The 6,890-nt window shown below is 28.1% G+C and overlaps 1 non-coding gene across 1 annotated transcript; it reads left to right on the top strand.

The window, feature by feature from the left end:
• The first annotated feature begins 6,459 nt into the window (after positions 1 to 6,459).
• TRNAG-UCC (transfer RNA glycine (anticodon UCC)) lies at positions 6,460 to 6,531 on the top strand. The gene has a single exon. It is a non-coding gene; the product is annotated as a tRNA-Gly (tRNA).
• The last annotated feature ends 359 nt before the right edge of the window (positions 6,532 to 6,890 follow it).

Raw genomic sequence — 6,890 nt, 5'->3', positions numbered from 1 at the left:
ATAATTATTTTTGTATTACTTTTAGGTAAAAATCTCTTTTACCAAAAAAAAATAATAATATTCAATCGTGCAACTTGCAGCGGTGGCGGTTGAGTATTAATAAAAATAATTATTATTATTATTAATTATAAATTATTCTTACTAATTATTACTTATTAATTATTTTAATATTTTTATTAAACATTAATTATTTTTTATTAGTGATCAATTATTTTATTAATTTTTATTGTGTTATTTATAACTGTTAATTATTTTTAGTAATTATTATCAAATATTATTTATTTTATTATTTTGCTTGTGTTCTTTCAATATTATTAATAATTAATAATTATTTTTTATTGATTGTTTTAATTTTTATTGAATTTTAATCATTCTAATATTTTTATTAGTGATTAATTATTTTTTGTATAATTTCAACATTATTTTGAAATTGATAAGTTAATTTATATGAAATAGTGCTACCTACAAGAAAGACAACCTAACCGAGTGTTGTATGATCCATTTTCCAATTAACTATATTGGTGTACATGTTTCTTAGATATTCACTAATTTATATTTAGGGATGTCAATGAGTTGAGTTCAGCAGAGGTTTGCCTCAACCCTAACTTGATCCTCTAGCATCCCAATAGGGACCCACTCATGACACAATAATATGTAAGTTCCAAATCCAACCCATATTTTAAATTGTACTTTTTATAACAAATTTTGACAACCTAAGTTATTAATTTAAGTTGAAATTCGGTTTATAGGTTCTAAGATGTCACTTTCTCCTAGATAACCCAAAATAACATGAAAAAAAAATCCTATAGTTTGAGGTTATGATGTTAGAAGTCATCAAATTACAATAATACTTTATATATGTGTAGGGGCCGGGTATCATGACCTAATAGGGCGGGTCATATGTGGTTATTAATATTCCATTTTTATTGTAACTTATTGTTGTTCTTTTCATTTTTAAACATTAATTGTTAAAATTATAAAGAATTAGTGCAATTTATTGTTATTTAATATTTTATTTTTCATTGTAATTTACTATTATTTTCTGAATTTTAATAATCAATTGTTGAAAATTATCAAAAATTGGTGTACTTCATTGTTATTTAATATTTAATTTTTTTATTGTTATTTACTGTTATTTTCTGACTTTTAATCATTAATTATTGAAAACTACCAAAAAGTAGTGTAATATATTATTTGGCTTGGGTTGAAGCCCCGGGTAGCCCGAGAACAACCCGACCCAATTTCAGCCCACCCCAATATTTTATGATATACACTAGCGGAGACTCGTGTGATGCATGGGATTTGTTAAGCGAAAGCTAATTAATAGAAATGGTCATTTACTAAAACACCCCTTATAGTTTCATGGATTTACTAAAATTTACCCTGTAATTTGTATTTTACTAAAACACCACTTATAATTTACTATGGATTTAATCAATCTTCCATTAGATGACAGTGGAAAATGGCAATGTCGACCCTAATGTCCATTTAAATAAATTTTATCAAAAGAAAATAAAAATAAAAATACCATTTTGGCCCCTAATAAGACACGGGCAACCACTCTATTGGCTATATTTGATCAATTTTGTTTTTCTGTACAAAAAAGTGATGAGAGTATTTTTGGAATAAAAAATCACGGCCTTAATGACAAAACAAGCACTCCTTAATGAAAGGTTGATTAAGTATATAAGTTGTAAAACTATGAGATATTTTATTAAAATGAAAACTATAAGGTAGGTTTTAAGTAAATATGTAAAACTCTAAGGTGTGTTCTACTAAATGACCCTAATAGAAACACATAAGAGCAGGGGTGTCAATGGACCGGTTTTGGGTTGGACTCCATCCAAATCAAAATCCATTTGGATGGATTGGGCAGACCAATAAGACATGTTGAATTTGGATGAACTGGATGGACCAATATGACATATTGGGTTGGACCTGGTCCGTCCATAATGAATTTATATTGGATTGAGCCAATATCTAGTCCATTGGTAGAAAATAAGAACTTAGGTGTCAATGGACTAGGTTTGAGTTGAAACCAATCTAAATTAACATGAATTTGAATAGATTGGACAGTCTCTGGGCTGGTCCAAAATAGTCCAAAATATTCATTGGACTGGATTGGACCAAGTCCATTTGTAATGGACTCACATTGGACTAGATCGGATTTGATAAAATCCGGTCCAATTGACACCCCTACATAAGATACAACTATTTTATATTTTTAATTTTATAATAATTAATAATTATTCATATTTTATATACTACTTTTAATAAATTTTTTATAATAAAAAATAACAATAATTAATCTCAGTTAGGTTTATTCGTTAAATTGATGAAACCGACCAACCCGATCAACTTGACCTAACCATATTGGATCAGTTTTGTTTTGGCCATTTGTAAATCAACCAAAATCGGATGACTTGACCATATATATATTTGAAAATTATATCATAAATTTCTCATACTTCTTAGTCTAAAATGTTTTATATCATAAATTTTATTTTTAAAATTAATTTTTAACAATTACACTATAGTTTTTAAAATTTAAGTTTAATTTTCAAGTTTAAATCTTTTGAACCGACTGACCAAACCAAAAAATTGACCCAAATTGGTACAATTTGAGTGGGTCAGTTTTCACAAATGGTTAGTCGGTTTCAACTGACCAAGTCAATTTGGTTGGCAAAACAACCTACAACTTAACCAAACCAACTCATAAACACTCTTAATTTCATATAAATTAATAGTCTCATCTTTGATAAATAACAATATTTTAATCACCATTAATTGTTGAAAATTTATAGCAAAAATACACAATTATTGAAAAATATATTGATAATGAAAAAATACATAATTGCAAAAATACAATAAGTACTAAAAATATATTAAATTATTCAATAAATAGTATAATCTCAAATAATAGTATAATCTCTAATAAATATTAATCAATAAGTTATATAAAAATAAAATAAATACAAAAAACAAATTTTAAAATTTCCAATAATAGTAGTTTAATCTCCAATAATTATTGAAACTTTTTTGATAAATAACAAAACAAAAATAAATTTATACATAATTATATTGAAAATACATTTATCACAAATAAATGATAAATAATTACTGAAATACAATAAATATTAATGTTAGAATATATAATTATATAATAAATATATATTAAGAGTTTAAAATTATTATTAATAAATATTACTTTTTATGAAAGTTATTTTCTTGAATAATTAATTGATATAAGTGAAATTATTTACTTACAATATTATGTAAAAATATTAAATTATTATTAAAGTTATTTAATTATTAATTTTGTAAAATATTAAATTATTTATACTATTATTACATAATTTTATTATTAATTTTGTAAGATATTGAATTATTATTAATTTCAATATTATGATATAATTATTTTTCTACTTTTAAGAAATTTTTAAATTTATTACAAAATGTCGTTATTTTTAACTATTCAAAATCTAGTTATGTTAAATATTTATTTATTTAAATATTTAAATAATATGTAAGATATTTAAATTTTTTTGTTATTTACTGAGTTTAATAGTTCATTCAATTATAATTTATACTATTAATAGATAATTTCTTTGTTAATTTTGTAAGATATTAAATTATTATTAATTTCAATATTATGTTATTATTATTTTTCTACTTTTATGAATTTTTTTAAATTTATTACATATTTTCGTTATTTTAACTATTTAAGATCTAGCTATGCTAAATATTAATTTAAATATTTAAACAATATGTAAAATATTTAATTTCTTTTTGTTATTTGAATTTTATTTATTTAGAGCTATTACATATTACTAAATATATTTATAATATTTGGTATTTATGATATTTATTTATTGAAATATTTAAATAAGGTTTTATTTTTTATATTAAGTTTTTATTATTTGAATAAAATTTAAATTGATAATCTGGAAAATAGAATTTAAATTGTTAGTACATAATTTCATGATATATTTTGTAAAAATATAAAATTATTTTTCTATTTTTAAAAAATATTTTAAAGTTATTATATATTCTTGTTGGAATATTTAAATCATTCTTAAATTTTTTAATCCAAACTTTCCTTAAATAGATATAGATAAAAAGTTGGGGAGAGGATAATTTAGGAGAGAAATTCTCTACTAAATTAGAGATAATTTTTGAGATAAATAGGAATTAGAGATAATTTAGAAGATAAATAGGAATTAGAGATAATTTTGGAGAAAGTGGGGGAGGTAGTTTAGGAGAAATTTTAAGAGAAGAAATTATTTAGGTTATTGGGAAAGTGCATTTCATTGGTTGTTTCAAAAATGACATGGAATAAAAAAACATATACATATTATCAATATATTCTAAGTCAAAATTAGGCTACAAATGTCAAAACTTTCAAACCCAAGTCCAATCCAAGATGTTGAGTTAAGTTCAGGTGGGTCAAGTTCAAATTAGTCCCATCCAAACGGCACCCCTAAATCTTTTTACCTCAATTTTTTAACAAAGCTTGTGCATCCACGGGTTCCCACTAGTGAAACATAAAGTGAAGGTCCAAAGTGATGGGTCAAGAATTGGCCTTGGGTTGAAGCCCAAAAAGTGACACGTAGCTGAGCCAAAGGTTGTTGTGTGTTGAGAGATCAGATGAGATGAGAACAGTGATATGATGCACCATCATATGCCCCAAAGGCTAACATTGTTGCATGTCGCAACCCTCAAACAAAGTGGGGACACATGGCAAACACTAGACGTAATCTGCCATACCATCGAGCTCAGCACCATTGTTTCTAACCTTCTCACATGGAACGTAGGGCATGCACCCCTCAGAACATCAGACAGTGGCCAATACAGGACTTGACATAGGGGTGTCAATTGGACTGGATTTGGTCCAATCCGGTCTAGTCTAATGTGAGTCTATTACAAATGGACCTGATCCAATCAAGTCTAATGAATATTTTAGATCATTTTAGACATCTCGAGAGACTGTCCAATTTGTTTAAATTCTTATTAATTTAGATTGGTTTCAATTCAAATCTGGTCCATTGGTACTTATGTTCTTATCTTCTATCAATGGACCAGATATTGGCTCAATCCAATATAAATTCATTATAGACGGACCAGGTCCAATTCAATATGTCAATCATATTGGTCTATCCAGTCCATCCAAATTCAATATGTATTATTGGTTCATCCAATCCGTTTAAATAGATTTTGATTTAGACAGAATCTAACCCAAAACCGATTCATTGACACCCCTACCTGACATGTGCCCACAAGGAGCTCAACGACACTCCCCGATAGATGTATAAGGGCATGCCACCCAAGGTGAGAATCTTTTCACACTGTAGATCACAAGCTATATACTGCTCTTGCTAACCTAAGCTCTTCAACTCATATGGATAAGACTATCTCGGCTTAGTCAACCACTACTGTCTCTTCAGTCTTCACTAAATTGAGTGTTGGAGTTCTCTTTCCCGAATAACCACCTCGGGGCCTTTGACTTTTGTGTATGTAGGTTGTCGGACCAGCTTAGTTCATGAGTTCTTTTTCCCGAGCAACAACCTCGGAGCCTTCGGCTTTTGTGTATGTAGGTTGTTGGACCAGCTTAGTTCATCTAGTTAATTCAACGGATTGAGAGTTTACAACATTTGATACTCTTTTTTAGGATCCTTTATTAAAACACCCCCTTATAGTTTTATCGATTTAATACAATCTAGCTATCATAGTTTATGTTTTATTAAAACATCCTCTAGAGTTTTTTAACCAATTTACAAAATCAACCTTTCATTAGATAGAAGTGGATAATGAGAAGTTTCGCCTTAACATTCTTCTAAAAGTTTAATGAAAAATAAAATAAAAAGGAAATATCATTCTTGCCTTTAGTAGAACATAGGCTACCAACGCTCTGTTCAGTTAACTTTGTTTTATGTTCGAGCAAGGAAGACATCTTTGTTTCTTCCTAAAAGCTTCATATGAAGTGCTAGGAGTTATTTGGAATAACCAACCATGGGCATATGATCTTAAACATTCACCACTTGATTTTGGTGGTCACGTGACCATTTCTACATATCCATACAAATAGTTTTTAACTGGAGATCTATTAAACAAATTAGTTGCAAATTACAAAGGGTGTTTTAATAAATAATCCTTTTTAATTATTTTGGTTTGATAACTTAACAAGCAAATGTATTATTTATTACAAAGTACAAAACAATCAAAAAGGTCAAATTCTCATGCTATTATGTATTAATGACCTCCAAAATCCATATATTTGGTTTGAAGGAAAAAGATAGGAAAATTTATACAAGGTTCATAAAAATTTCCTTACCTTTCCCTATTTTTTACTTCAAATCAAACACAGCCTATTGATATAAGATGTAAGGGTGTATTAACAGTTTTTTAATTAAATATAAGAGCTTTCCTATATATGTAATATCAATTCTTTACATTAACAAAGCGTTTGTAGTCCAACGGTTAGGATAATTGCCTTCCAAGCAATAGACCCGGGTTCGACTCCCGGCAAACGCATGGGTTTAGGTATTGTTTTTCAATTTATCCCCTTTTGGGCTTTTCACACCAAAACCAGTCATAGACTTCCCTTTTAAAATAATGACAAGAAATTGTTTTGACCAAATTACCCTTTTACATCCGACGTGGCCGAAATTACTATTCATTGTCTTCCTCCTCGGACACTCAGACGCAGAACTCGGCGGGGTAAGTCTTCCTCCGATGTCTTCTCCTACTACCTCTTTCTCTCACTCTCTATCCGACTTCTCTCTTCCCCTCTCCCTCCATTCCTCTCTCTCTCTCTCTCTCTCTCCGCCTTCCCCTATCTCTGCCTGCAGCTATAACTCAAGCCAACAGTGCTGGTTCGGTGTGTCGCAATT

The sequence above is a fragment of the Nelumbo lutea genome, chromosome 8 (assembly GCF_056320005.1).
Source record: "Nelumbo lutea isolate HS-2025 chromosome 8, American lotus-T2T, whole genome shotgun sequence".
Classification (NCBI taxonomy): Eukaryota; Viridiplantae; Streptophyta; class Magnoliopsida; order Proteales; family Nelumbonaceae; genus Nelumbo; species Nelumbo lutea.
Note: the sequence above shows the minus strand (reverse complement) of the source record. Positions and strands in the feature narration are given on the sequence as shown.